At 37.3% G+C, this 13,870-nt stretch overlaps 1 protein-coding gene across 1 annotated transcript in view; it reads right to left on the minus strand.

The window, feature by feature from the left end:
- Window positions 1–13,870, minus strand: part of IRS1 (insulin receptor substrate 1) — a 312,856-nt gene that overhangs the window by 119,184 nt on the left and 179,802 nt on the right. Inside the window, exon 3 of the transcript XR_007205688.1 lies at window positions 5,238–5,401. The gene's annotated coding sequence lies outside the window, so the exon portion shown is untranslated. The remainder of the gene's footprint in view (window positions 1–5,237; window positions 5,402–13,870) is intronic.

The raw sequence follows: 13,870 nt of genomic DNA on the forward strand, positions 1-13,870 counted from the left end.
CTTCATTAAACAACATCAGCCTTTCTTTTAAACTTTCTCTCTTTTTCTATTGCATTCATTTGTACCTATTTTTAAAAGGTAGCTTAGCTTCCATATAAACAAGATATTAGGTAACCAATGGCTCTTAATGCTCACACTGTACAAAGAACATCCAACTGGAAGGAAATCCCTCCCTTTTTTATTTTTCTTTTGAGTCTAAGAAGACATGGATATGATTCAAAAATAGTCCGGGCTGTATAGTTAAATGCAACTGGTTTGAAAGAGACAACAAAGAATTAGAAGAAATTCGTTCTTGTTTGTTAAAACATCCAGGATCTCACACATTCTAAAGGTATTATAGATACATGCAAAGATGTAAAGGATGTTAATTTTCCATATGAATGCAAAGATTTTCAGAAGGACGCAAAGAAACCTGACACCAGAAACCTTTCTTTCAGATTTGGTTAAAGAAAATAACACCTTAATGGAATAGCTGGCTGAAGTTCACAAAGCTTGAGAACAACTCTGGACCTGTTTTCAAACATTCACAGTTTTCCATTGACATTAGAGATGGGTCTGAAGTTTCTTCAAGCTGAAGGATATTCAGACCCAGGATGGAATGATAGGAGGTTCTAGATCTGAATATGAGCTGCATTCAAAAGCACTTGGATCCTGACTGTGTATAAGAGCTCTTTTTCAAATAAATCAAAGATAAGAAAGCCTACTGAACTCAGTCTAGTTAAAATGCACACATGAGGCGAGTGCAACTTAAATACTCTTTGTTTTGTTATTGGAGGAAAATTAGGGTTCCATAGTGAGCCCCAGCAGAATAGCTGCATCTCTTACCATGTTCAGTGGAAGTTAATGGTGACCCATCACAATAGGGGCCCAAGTACATTATCTCATTGTCAGGAGAATAGTTTAATTTTTTTCATTTTGCAGCAAATAAAGGAAATTTCACCTTAGGTGGATTTAGTGTGCTTATAAAGGAGCAGAGAACACAAGTCATTCTACAGGAAAAGAAAGCCACATATATAATTTCATATCTTTTCCTTATTAAAGAATAGCAAGCTTTTCCAAAGGTTTCCTCAGCATCTCTTGTGATCACTACCTCTATACCGCATTATTTTGTGAAAAACAGAAAGAAACTTTATAAAAGGTTCACCACAATTTGTTACTGCTCAACAGGAACATAATCTGGACTTCTTGCAGTGCTATAACCCAATTTAATTTCCCTGTCAGACCACCTGATGGATGGGTCTATAGAGTTCTCAAATAGAAGATAAAACTTTCAACCACTGAAGGCAGATAGTACTTTCCCTTTCATTTGCCATCCAGGGATTCAACCATCACCTCCTCAGCAGGGCTTCACTAATTCAGTTCTCAGTTTTTTTGAACAATATATTTAAGTTTTTTTCATTTAGAATTAAAACAGAAATAAAATATAAACATTTGCATAGTTGGAAATCTCTGGTCTCTGGAAATTGCAGCCTGAGCACTATGTTATTCCTTCATTTTAACTCCCAGCAATGCTGACCTTAAATACAGCCAAGAGATGAGTATTCAGCCCAGCTGCACTGAGGCTCTGAGTGAGATGTGAGAGCTTGAAAAAGCAATAGACACATGAACTCACTAAGTTTTCCTAATATATTCCCCTTTATAAGAGTGCTAAAAATACTTCAGCTCTTGATGCTGTCTTCATCAAACTCTGAAAAGTATAACCACACCTACACGTGAATGGGAAATCCCCTCTGAAAATGTATTAAGGCATTTTAATAACAATAGGTTTATGATTATTCTCATCTGTGCCAAACATTTGTTTTTCTTAGCTTAAATGAAGGTAATAACGCCCTGAGTAATGACATTATGCTATTATTTAAAAGAGAGTATTTCCAATTTGTGTAGCAAATAATTCAACCTTTTCAATTTATAAAACTGAAATTTTTGATTAGAACTTTTCAAGAAAATTTACAATAGATTGAATAAGTTTTGATGACCAACTTGTTTCAAGGGCAACACAGCTAAAGGCAACAGACTCTAACAGAGCTGGAGGACAGAAATATCTGGATACATACATTTCACACCCAAGGTACCATATGATGGTTATTAGCCACCATTCTAATTCTGTGAATGGTGAGCAGACTTAAGAGTCAAGTATTCTATATGAAAGACAAGAGCAACAACATTCCTGCACGAGTTGTTTTAGGGCCCAGCAACACGCAAACAGTCCAGGACATAGAAATTAAACTGACTTTGCCATCAATACACTGATTAGTAAAAACTCTAAGTGACTGCAAACAGGACTAAATGCAGAGATCACCACATGAAGAGCAAAGCAAGCTCACAGACCCTTACCAGCTTCGCACACTGATTTTTAAAAGTCTACCTCAAACCTACATACTGTCCCAAGCTTTCCTCAGTAACAAAAATCAGTAAGTAGTTTTTCTTCTTCATGAAATTAAGTCCTTTTCCCAAGGACCCAGATACCCACTTAAAGGCTGATTTCTGTTTCTCCAGCCTCAGTAGGAGTATGAAAGCCAGGATAAAATTGCATATCACGGTGTTCTGCTCCTCTTCCCCTAATCCTCTTCACCACTCCAATAGCAATTTTCAAACTAAATGCAGCTCAAATACCAGGGATATTTTTCTAACATTCAAGAAAATGTGAAGCAACTTTGCCTTTGTCAGATCTGCATCTAGTCCTCTAAATCTAACATAACCCAGCTTTACAGGTTATTCTACAGCAATTGGAATTAATTCCTAATGCGTCTGTGCAGTCCAGGTTTTTTCACTGAGGGTTAGATCAGACACCACCTTTCCACCCTTTTGGATTTGTTGTTTTAATGAGACATTTGCAAATATCTTTGTGAAAAGTATAAAGCAGGCAATAGCTACTAAAACAGGATCTTTCTCACTATTTCCTCAGCAATCAAGTAACTGCCTTCTGGGAACTTTTGCAGAAACCAAAGTTATAGATACTGCATTCAGAAGTCAAGATTAAAGCTCAAAAGTAATCACACTTGTTAAAGAAATAACATATTTACTCAGAAATCCTCAGCAAATGCACACTTTATGCAGAGAATATCCTCAAAAATGCGTAGGAGATGCACTGATTTTCATACCAAAGACACAACTTCCCAGAAGTGGAGCTTTTGTTGTGCAAGTAAATCATATTCAGCCTTTATGGTGACATTTCAGCGTCTCCAACAGTATATCTGAGTGTACGTATAAGGTTTTTGTTACTCTTTTTCCCAAAGAGGAAAGAGTTCAGTGCTTTCCATACACTATTTGCTTCTCTACGGGAAAACTGCCAATACAGAAGCCGGCATATCAACAGCTAGATAATCTTCCAAACTTCTCTTCTTGAGTCAGAAATAACACTGAGAAGATGGCTAAGTCACTGGATTCATTGCATTAGCGATGATGTTGCAAAATTGGAAAAGCCTTAATCAATTTAAGTGACTCAATAGTTTGACCAGCAGTCAAGACTGAAAAGACTATGAAAAGACTGGAGCTGCAGAAAAGATGATAGCATTGATTAGGGTATTAAGAGTCAAGATTTATCTCTCATAACACCCAAGGGCAAAGTTTACTTCAAACAAAAAACAAAGACAGTATGAGATGACTATTTCTCAGTTTTCTAGTGTTGGCTGAATTAGGTGTGTATAACCAGTCTGCCCATAACAGCTCCATTCCCCAAAACCAGCTCTCTTTTAGTCATTTCCAAAATACTCTGTCTTCCACACTTACTGGAGGTTCCCACTCTAGAAACCCAAACTGGCACACAGATCTCTAAAAAGATACTTCTCTAAGGACATCACCTCACAGCAGAAATTACACCTTACTGTTTTCCCTCTTCATTGCATATGTCTTAAACCCAAATCTCTTCAGCATCCCTCATTTCAGAAGATGGGATTAAGTTCAGTACAAAATGTTTGTCCTGAATGAAGCAGGACTACATGGCAGCTTTTCATTCCATGATTGTGCTGTTTCAGAAAGTAAGAACTGCAGAACCACATTAAGGGGTAAAGTAAAATATTTCAATATTTTAGTTCAAACGTTGACAAATACTCACTTTGAAACTATTAGGTACATCTACAATGCTATAAAAACAGTACTTGTTACCAAAAATATTATAAAACTCTATAAATTATTTACAGATTAAAGTTTGCTATCAAATTTTCATAAGCATCTGTGAAATTCCAGTCAATCTAACACACAAAACTAGAAGTTCTACTTCCACACTTTTATTTCAAAATCCAAGAATTATCATAAAGTTATTAGAGTTTAGATGTAGCAAGTTTGTATTTAGGAAAAACACATCTATTTCAGATTTGAAATGCCTGCAAAAGCAGGTTTCTGATTGTAGATAAGGACTACATTAAGCAGTTCAATATCCATCAATATACACACAATTTATTTTAATCTTTCTCACATAGCAAGTCCTGTCAAAAATTTAGCTGGTTTAACACTTAACATGGTTATTCCACAATCAACACCAAACTCATATTCATGCTTTTGCAAAGCCAACAGCTATTGTAAGAAAAAGTTATGTTACAAATTACTCTAACAGCAGGATTGTACAACAGATGAACACGGGAGTCATTTATAATGCATTTGTTGCTATTAAAAAACAAATAAACATTTATAGTCTGTGCTAATTAACTTTACTGCTGAATTAGTAGTATTCCTCACTTCTTAATTAGAAGAAATACTGCAAGTATGGCATTAAAGTCAAACCCTTCAGTGCAGTAAAGGCTGACATATTTTAAAACCTCTCTCATCCTTAAAACATATGGAGCTTTTGGAGCTACATGTACTAGGTTCAGTACTGACACCCTCCACTGTGCATAAACACATCATGGAGCAGTTTAAGGAGGAAATGTTAGAAATAAGTTACCATAGTTTGAGCACAAAATCTAAGTACAGCCATTAGCAGACCTGCCTCACCCATAATCGCAAATTCCTCCTGGTGCAAGTCTAGGAAGTCAGTATACCTAAATACCAGGGCACACTGTCCTAGCACATCTGTCCATGGAAGTGGAAATTCAGCTTGGCTATGACTATCATCTCCATCAGCTGTCACAAAGTACACGAAGCATTTACATCGTGCATCAATAAACATTTCACTGTTTTGTGGATCTTTTACTTTGTCTTGCTGCTGCCAACCCCAGTAGCACTTTGTGGCAAACCTAAACACACATCCAGTTTGTTCTCATGAGAAAAAAAACAACAAAGCAACAAGTATATCATGTTACCTTTACTGAAGTCAACAGACATGTCAGAATCAAGCCTGTGTGAAAGCAGAAAAGTATCCAACAACAGAATCTCTGAAAGACCCATTAGGATCATTCTTTTTCCTCATCTTAGTATATAGAAAATTCTCAAAGGTCTGGGCTGTGCTCAACATGTAGCAAAGGACCTGTCAAAAGGAAGAGAACAACATGGTGAATGAACTGTTCAGCATGTCCGTTAGAGGAAGGGTTCCTCAGCTCTCATGAATGCCAACTAAGTCAGTAGGCAAGATAAAGAATAAATTCTGCTTTGCTCATCTCTAGACATAATTATTATCTTCATCTCTTGACATAAGAGGTCATAGTTATTCATTAAAACTGTTATTTATCTCAATTATATAGTAGTAAGAATTTCTTATAATGCCTCATTAAATGTCTGCACATCTTGGGCAATACTCAAGGTTTGACCTAAAAGTTAATCTAAAATATCAACCAAAACAGTGTCTACTACAGCCATGAAATGTTGGCTGATAATTTTATCTTTCAGGAATCTGATGTTTAGGTCCCTGTACCATCTTATATTTGGTTTTAATTTTGTGATTTAAAGAGATCCAGTAGACCTCCTCCATGGTAACTATATTTCTGCTGTGCTAAAAGGCAGAACGAGATTCTACCACAGACAAACACAAATGCCAGTGCTTACTGTGTCATAAAAACATTCCAGGACTGGATACCAGGCATTTTCTTTAATTTAATTAAAGCAATACAATTTTTCTCATTCACAAGCAATCTGATTTTTTTCAGCCTACCTACTAATATATTTTTCAAACTCTATCAGTGCCACTAAATATTTTCAAGCTTTTTTTTTTTTTTTTTCAGATGAGGAAAATCAATTACTACCAGCTTGCCAAGCACATGATTCTGTAAGTACCATTTCATGAGCACTGAAGAAAGACCATGAGGTTCAGAACGTTGGAGCTAACTTCTTGCTTGCTCTTTTCTGCATCTTCAGTTTCATGCCTCGGAGAAGGATGTTGTATTAGAGCTCTAACATTAAAGTTTGCTCCATTCATTTTGGATATAATGGTTCTAGGAAGTACACCATAAATTTGGAGGGCTTAAGTGAGACCTCAGGCCTTGAACTAACCATAAACACAGCGATCTAGTGCTTCAGAACTGCATCTGTACCAATATTGCAAAAGTCCTTGTAAGTGTTGATAGAAATAGAAAAGTTTGCTTCTGAATCAGGCAAAAGATGTTGCCAAGAAAAATACATGGCATTGAATATATACAAATGTGAGTGCATATAAGCATATTTTTATATGACCATCTTCAAAAGCTTAGAAAGTGTTTCTCATATTAAGTTTTCTAGTGGTTTGACTGCAACATATCCACCTCATATTACAAAAGGACACACCATTGCACTACTGCCACATTAGACAGCACAATGGCTCGGAGAAGTAAACTGAGCAATTCACCCTGAGCTTGTTTATGAACTAACCATGGTTATAAGTCTATGCAACTAATCTAGTATTTGTTGCATTACTACTGATTTGCTCAAGGGTGAGTAACTCTAGAGCCCTGTCCACGTGCCTGGAAGATTGACACACACAAATAATGCCATGGACCACATGACAAAGTGAATTCAGAATTCCTTGTAGTGTTCAGCATCACAGTTCTACAGATGTTGACCCTGAGTAGCTGCAAAGAAGCTGATCAACCCTTTAATTATGGTTAACAAACCAGAGGCAGATGGGTGACCGTACAAGTGATATAAACATTCAAAATGCCCAGACACACAGCGCTGGTACCATTTGTTCCTTCCAGGAGATTGTAATCAATGCAAATCTATGCATTAGTTATGAGGTGTTTTAATTCCAATAATAAATATTTTGTGATTGATGAATTTTTCCCAGCTGTTGTCTATGTAGCTCTTTAATTAGAGCATGCTGGCAGAGGCTGTTAATTCTTCATTGAGTTGCCAGCTCCATGGCATTCCACTTTCTGCAAGGCAGGGTGACAGTTGTTAGAGGGACTTGGGCGGCTGGTCAGGGGACCTGACATTTGGCAAAGGATCAACGCATTAGATGACAAACCAAATTCCATCAGCTTCCTAAAAATACTAGCAGGTTGACAGACAAAGTGCCTTAATTGCTGGTGCTACTGTCTTTGATGGACATTGGCTCTAAAAGCACAGGAATGTTACTGTTGTTCCCAGAGAAGAGGGGTGCCAGCCAACCATAAGTACCAGGAAGGAAACAAAATCAGCTGCCTTTGAAAAAAACTAAACCTGCCAAGAGCTCTGGCATTTGCTTTAAGTATTTGACCTCCTGAATCCATATGATTCCCTTGCTGGAATACTCCATCAGGGGAAGGGAATCCCTGGCTTAGGTATCATGTGACATATGCCTAACCAGGGCTTTAGAGGTGGAGATTCCCAAATGGGTACACAAAACAGGGGGAGCCTACACTACTCCCTCACTGAAGCCTTTAAGGCCTGACTCAAAGAATGACATTCAGAGGCCAGCAGGATGCTTATTTTCATCCACACTGTGCACCACAAGTGGCAACAGGACTGCCAGTTGTGAACACAGCTCCTGCACCACACATCTGTCCATTAAAAGCTGAGATTTCCAAACTTACTGCACACATGCCAATAGTTTTTAGATGCTGTCAAGCTCAGTAATATATTCACACTGGTCACCAACAGATGAAAGCAACTTACTAACGATTCCCTGAGACAACTGGATATTTAGGATACTGACCTAAAACAGAGAGTTTGAAAGTTTCCTATTCTTAACCTTGGTTTTGTTTCATAGGGGCTGTTGCAGATTAGATTATTTACAGTACCAAGAGGTTCAGAATTCAGTCATTAAACGGGGTCCCTGGAATCAGTCAAAATTCATGACACAAACAAATAAAACCCTTATTGTATTCCAGCTGCAGGGAAAAGTTACCTTCCCAGCAGCATAATCTTTGATACTGAATGACAAGTTGTACTGAATGTACAAATTCATCTATGTGCAATTGCATTCGTGTTGAAAAGTTTATGAAAAATTAAATTATATCTGTTTAATAATAATTCATTTATTATTTTTAACTTCTGGGTATTTAAATCTCAATTTGACACTAGAAGTTTTTGATCTCAACTAACAAACTCAATCTCAATGGCAAAATTCATCCACCAAAGAGCTTCTTCCATTAGAAAAAAAATTCTTATTCCCTTTTTCATCAGTAAACTTTTCAACTCAATTAAAAATGTTCATGATTTATTGCTTAATTATGTCATGCCAATATACAGAAAAAATACCTGTTCAAAAGGTGACTGTTTCAGCACAAGAGATTTAAACCTAATACCAGAACTACCCTCATGGGTGATGGTTCTTTGCATGTGGTAAATGCTTCTACATAATGAATTAAATGAAATACTAGTCTCACCAAATCCTTACCCACCCAAGGTAACTCAGACTTTTTTCCAAGGTAGTGCCATAGTCCCCTTATTTTAAAAGAAAGTAACAAATGAATGCAAATTATATGGTTGTGAGAAGAGGCTTAGAGTCTCTCTCTTCCTCCTTGCCCCACATCCCTAAATCTAAAAACAAGGCAAAGTTTTAACATTCGAGATTATTTTAAAGAAGGTGTTATATCAAAAGTTCTTTTTGTTGCTTAGTGGCTCAGCAGCCTAAAGGCAGCTAAAACAACATTGCTCACTACTTAGTTTCCTATTTATTTCTAACAGAGTTGCAAAAGACAAAATTCATATGATAGGAAGAAAAGTCACGAAAGAGCCTGGCAAAACCTGCAAAAACCAGCAGTGCCAAGTCTTACACCATCCTATTCAGCAGCTCTGCTGGATGGCTTTGCTTGCAGCAATTCAAATTTTTCAAGCAGTGACATGGAGCTTACCCTATAATTTGTCATAATACTTTTCTAAACAACAAATGATCCACTTCACAAGGTTTGGAGAACTTTCCCTGCAGCTCTGTTACCTGGTGAACCCTTCACTGAACTTACCAGAAAGTTGAGAAGACAGACAAGACAATTTTATAACCAAACTTCTTTGGTTTTATAACCAAACTCTTTATAACCAAACATGGCAAAGCTCTCCCTGGTTTCAACAATAGTAGGATTCTCACACAAAGCCATTTAGCATTTCATACCTGAGTATGAGTTGTACATGAAAGCAGAGCCTGACCATATAAACAGTTATTCCAGAAGTTTAATGTCTGCTTGCTATACTTTGTCTGCATACTTCATGTTTTTATTTATCTCAACAGCTGAGAAAAAAAGGAAAATACGAGGAGAGAACAGAGCTGGAAGGAAAAAAAAATAAAGAATAAAACCCCACAGAAGGGAAATGAAGGGGCCCCATTTATTTGCTGTGCGTTGATCCCCAAGAGGCAGCAGAAACCAGTTTCCTGGGCACTAATATAATAATATAATATAAAGCATAACAAAGGAAACCTGTGAGTTGTGTTGCACATGCTTCACAGTTTTTCAATTAAGATCAGAGGCTACTTAGAGTTCATTTTCCTGACTCCCGTGTTGTCCTACATATCAGTATCTTCAGAATATAATCAGTTGTACTTAATTGTTTTGCACTTTCTCCTACATAAACTAAGAGGTTATACAATCCTGATTTTCTGAAATTACTTAGTAGATGTTATGCCATATTTAAATTGAGCCTTAATACCAAAGAAATCATCACTTAAGAACATGAAACTAAAAATCTATACTAGATAAGCAATTCCAAACATCAGAACACTTCATACTACCTCTGCAGCTCTTCACTGCCTCCATAAACACAGGTTTTGAAACTCCCACTGTAAGTCATAGGGTGATGATTATTCAGTAGATTTTGAAACAAGATCTCCCATGTCCTCTCACCTTTTAAGTCTACCTGCCTTTTAAGTCTGATCACCTCTCCAGAAACAATTGTTTTTATCAGAACTCCAAATTTTCTGCATAAACTGCTAAGTGGGTGAATGTAAAGTTTTTCTAGTAATCACTGATGTATGAGTGTCTTGATGTTCTATTTTTCCAGTTAAAGCAGCGAGTAGCGTTTTCAATAGTGCCAGCTCTCAAACAAGCCCCACTCCCCAGAGATCGAGTTACTGCTGTGTGCCACCAGCCCCAGGACAGCCTGGGGACCAGCACCTGCCCACATCCCCTCCTTATTCCACAGGCCATCGCCCCTCACCTTGCCTGGGCTGGAGCTTTGAGCAGCAGAGACATCAGTTTTCCCCAGGATAGGATTTCTCATGCCACTTAGGATCATTTTGTCACCCTGCTCAATAGCATAAGCCAGAATCGTGTTACTTGCCACATACTGATCAAATTGTACATCATTCCTCATATCTCCTTATTTCATACCCTCACTACTCACCTAAGACAAAGCTCGTGCTGATGAAAAAAACAGAAGGACAAAAAACCAAGTATGCTACCTAACACTACATCTAACAGAATGGTTAGGTCTTGTAATCAGCTTCACAAATAAGGAGAGGGATAACGCATGCAGAAGTCACTCTTGGGTTTTTTGTGTCTATCAAGAAATAAAATCAAGGTCCCAATATTTTAATTTTTAATGCAGTCAGGGCTTTCCCTGCCCAGTAGCTTTGTCTCCATTGAAATGTGAAATTTCTCCTCACAAAGCACAGGATTAAAGCACTGCATAAAATTTGCAGAGAACTTCAGGGGAAAAAAAAAACAAAACAGAACAAGAACAAAAAAAGCAAACCAACAGAAAAAGCCACTGTTCTTGCACTTCTCCTGTAACACACCAGGGACTGAAGGCAGAATTTTAGCAAGTCTTTGCACAGTAGCCATTGAAAAGCAGAGCTGAAGCCAGCTTTGGTGCTCTGACCTGGCCTTTTTCTTTTTCCTCCTCATTTCTAGCAGAACTATCCAGCTTTTGCTGTTTCCCAACACAATCCAGCATATTTTTTAGGCAGGCTCACATGATAGAAGATGTTCATCCATCTCAGAGTCCAGACAGCCAGGTTTTCAGAGGAAGTCCCATGGGACTATCAGGACAGCTGTTCCCTCAAGAAGTACCCTTCTGTTTTCAGTTTCCTTCCCTGTTTCAGAGTCAGACAGGAAATATCTAATAACAATCCCAAATTCTGAAGTCCCAAAGGAATGTAAAACAGCCTCTAAGGCACATTTATTAAGAATCTGAGCTAAACACCCACAGATCCAGAAACACCCTAATAACATTTGTGAGAAAATGAATTTCAGACTTAAACACAGGGTTTTTTGTACTAGCACAAGATTAAGGAAAAAACTTTAATAAAAGCAATTACTTTTCAAATACCAAACAACAAAAATTCAGGCCAAAAACAAAGCACGAGTTCATCCATTGGGATTTAAGCACACCAAGACACCATGTGGAATCACAATTCATATTTTTAACACCTTGAGATTTACTCTAATCTTCAATTCTGGACAGAAAGGGTGAGAGAAATTCTTTTCAGTCGTACTTGTGAAAGACTCCACAGATTTCAAGTGACTTCCGCATGCACAACGCAGCCCTTTCTCCACTGAGCCAAGAACCTGCTCCAGTTTCTATGGTAGGTATCACTCCCTTACCTAGCATGGAACTTTGGTGCTCTGACAAGCAGTGCTTAACACAGACTGGATAACCACTTTGGCCCTAGATGCCTTCTTATATTCTCAAAGTTTGGACGAGCCCTTTCTTCCCATGGACATTACTTAAAATTGCTGAGCTTTGTGACAAAATCACCAGTAAACGTGTAAAGAAAGGCAACAGCAAAGAGACTGTCAGCATATAAACCTCAATTCCTTTTGGTTCAATGGAGTTGCTTCATCCTTAAAACAGTGCAAGTGAAAACTGAATTTACTGCTCTAAAATTATCATTAAGTGGCCATTCCTATTATTCTCTATTTTCTTCAGAATAAAGCAGTATTATTATTTTGCATTGTTTCTATACACAAGTGTTCTTTCTATAGCCAAAATATTTTTTATCTAAGAAACCATTATTATAATTTTTGCTTAATTGAGTTTTTCAATCTCTAGCTTCTAACATTATCTAAAATTACCTAAAAAACAAAAAGCTATTGGATTTTCCTGGTGGAATACAGAAACATTCTACTGAAAAAATGATGACAGCATTTAAAGATGTCATAGTAAAAAGGAAAAAAGGAACATAGAAACAAGTCAGCAAGAAAGAAAAAAGCAACAGTTATGTCTCACAATTCTCTATTATAATAGAACCTCAGTTCTAACCCCTAACAAGTGGGGATTACGTGCTGCACAAACTGGCAAAGTGACACCCAAACATTCACCATGTAACAGAAAAACATTAACATACTGGCTTTCATGCACATAATATCAAAGACTTCAAAAAAAAAAGTTGGTATTCTGCTGGAAGGAAGTGATAACTCAAAAGATACAAATAAAAAATTATTTTATTTAATATAAAGAGTTTATGTAGGTTTATTAATAAAGAACGGAGAAATAAGCAATCAGAGCAATTTATACAAACACCTATGCTCACATGCATGTATACAGCCTTCTTTTAGTACCTTTTTTTTTTTTCATCACTTCCCCCCACCAGCCCCTCCTTGTTATATGTGGTCTGAACTGTATACTTTCACCCTTGCCATGTAAGATACCAAGGCCACAAGCCAAATTCCACTCTCCGTTACAAAGATTCAACCTTTAAGGTCAGGAGATTCGTACCAGTGTAAACCAATACTAGATTTTGGCTGCCCTTATAGACCTGATTTTGGCAGGTGGACAGAACATGATTGGAAAGTTGTATTTATTTACCTCAGGAAACTGGAATTCACATCCGTCTTAAAAGAGATTTGAAAGAAGTTTTATGGCCCAAAAAGATAATCTCTAACAGAATTCCCCACAGCATAGAGTCACTATAAAGGAAAGTTCTTGCACAATTCATTTTTATGCCCTTAACTCTTGTTTAGAAGAGGTCCAGAAACAAACAAGCAGGATACTGCAAAGCAGAGGCAAGGTGTAATTGTAGTGAAGGCACAGGGGTAGGACTTGGAGCCAGCACTTCTTATTGTCAGCCTGGCTGCTTGTGAAGGGTTGCTATTCCCCTGTGGCTTCTGAGCACTGAATTACAGACACAATGGCAGGGAAAGGGAAGGGAGGTAAAAATAAAGTGCCCTTTGAGAATTTTTAATAAGCCTAACAAAGAAATCATGCAACTTGGGAAGATGTAAATCACTTCTGAGCTGAAAAGCTTGTTATTTATGCAACATAGACAGCTCTTTCAAAATTGCCATGAAAGTCATTAGGAATACAGTTTTTAATTCAGCAACAAATGCAATATATGATGTATATAAATAAAACGTATAAAATTGGAGTGAAGACAGATTTTCAATGTCAACACACCATTAAATTGCAAGTAACAGTCAAGCTCTATATTATCATTAGAAGGTGGGCTGCTTCTTCAAATTAATACTCCTGGGAAAGGAAGTAACACATGTTCAAAAAGAAGCTGCTGGCCAGTGCACCCTAACGGGCTTAAGATCAACCAAGGGAGGATCACTGCATTGAGGCAGAGTTACAGCAGAAACATAACATTACTTCACCAAAATTTAACACTTGGTAGCCCTACAAAAAATGGATATACGAGGCAGAAGAAGAAATAAGCCTGTATTTTAGGGAA

This window comes from Corvus hawaiiensis, chromosome 10 (assembly GCF_020740725.1).
Source record: "Corvus hawaiiensis isolate bCorHaw1 chromosome 10, bCorHaw1.pri.cur, whole genome shotgun sequence".
Lineage (NCBI taxonomy): Eukaryota > Metazoa > Chordata > Aves > Passeriformes > Corvidae > Corvus > Corvus hawaiiensis.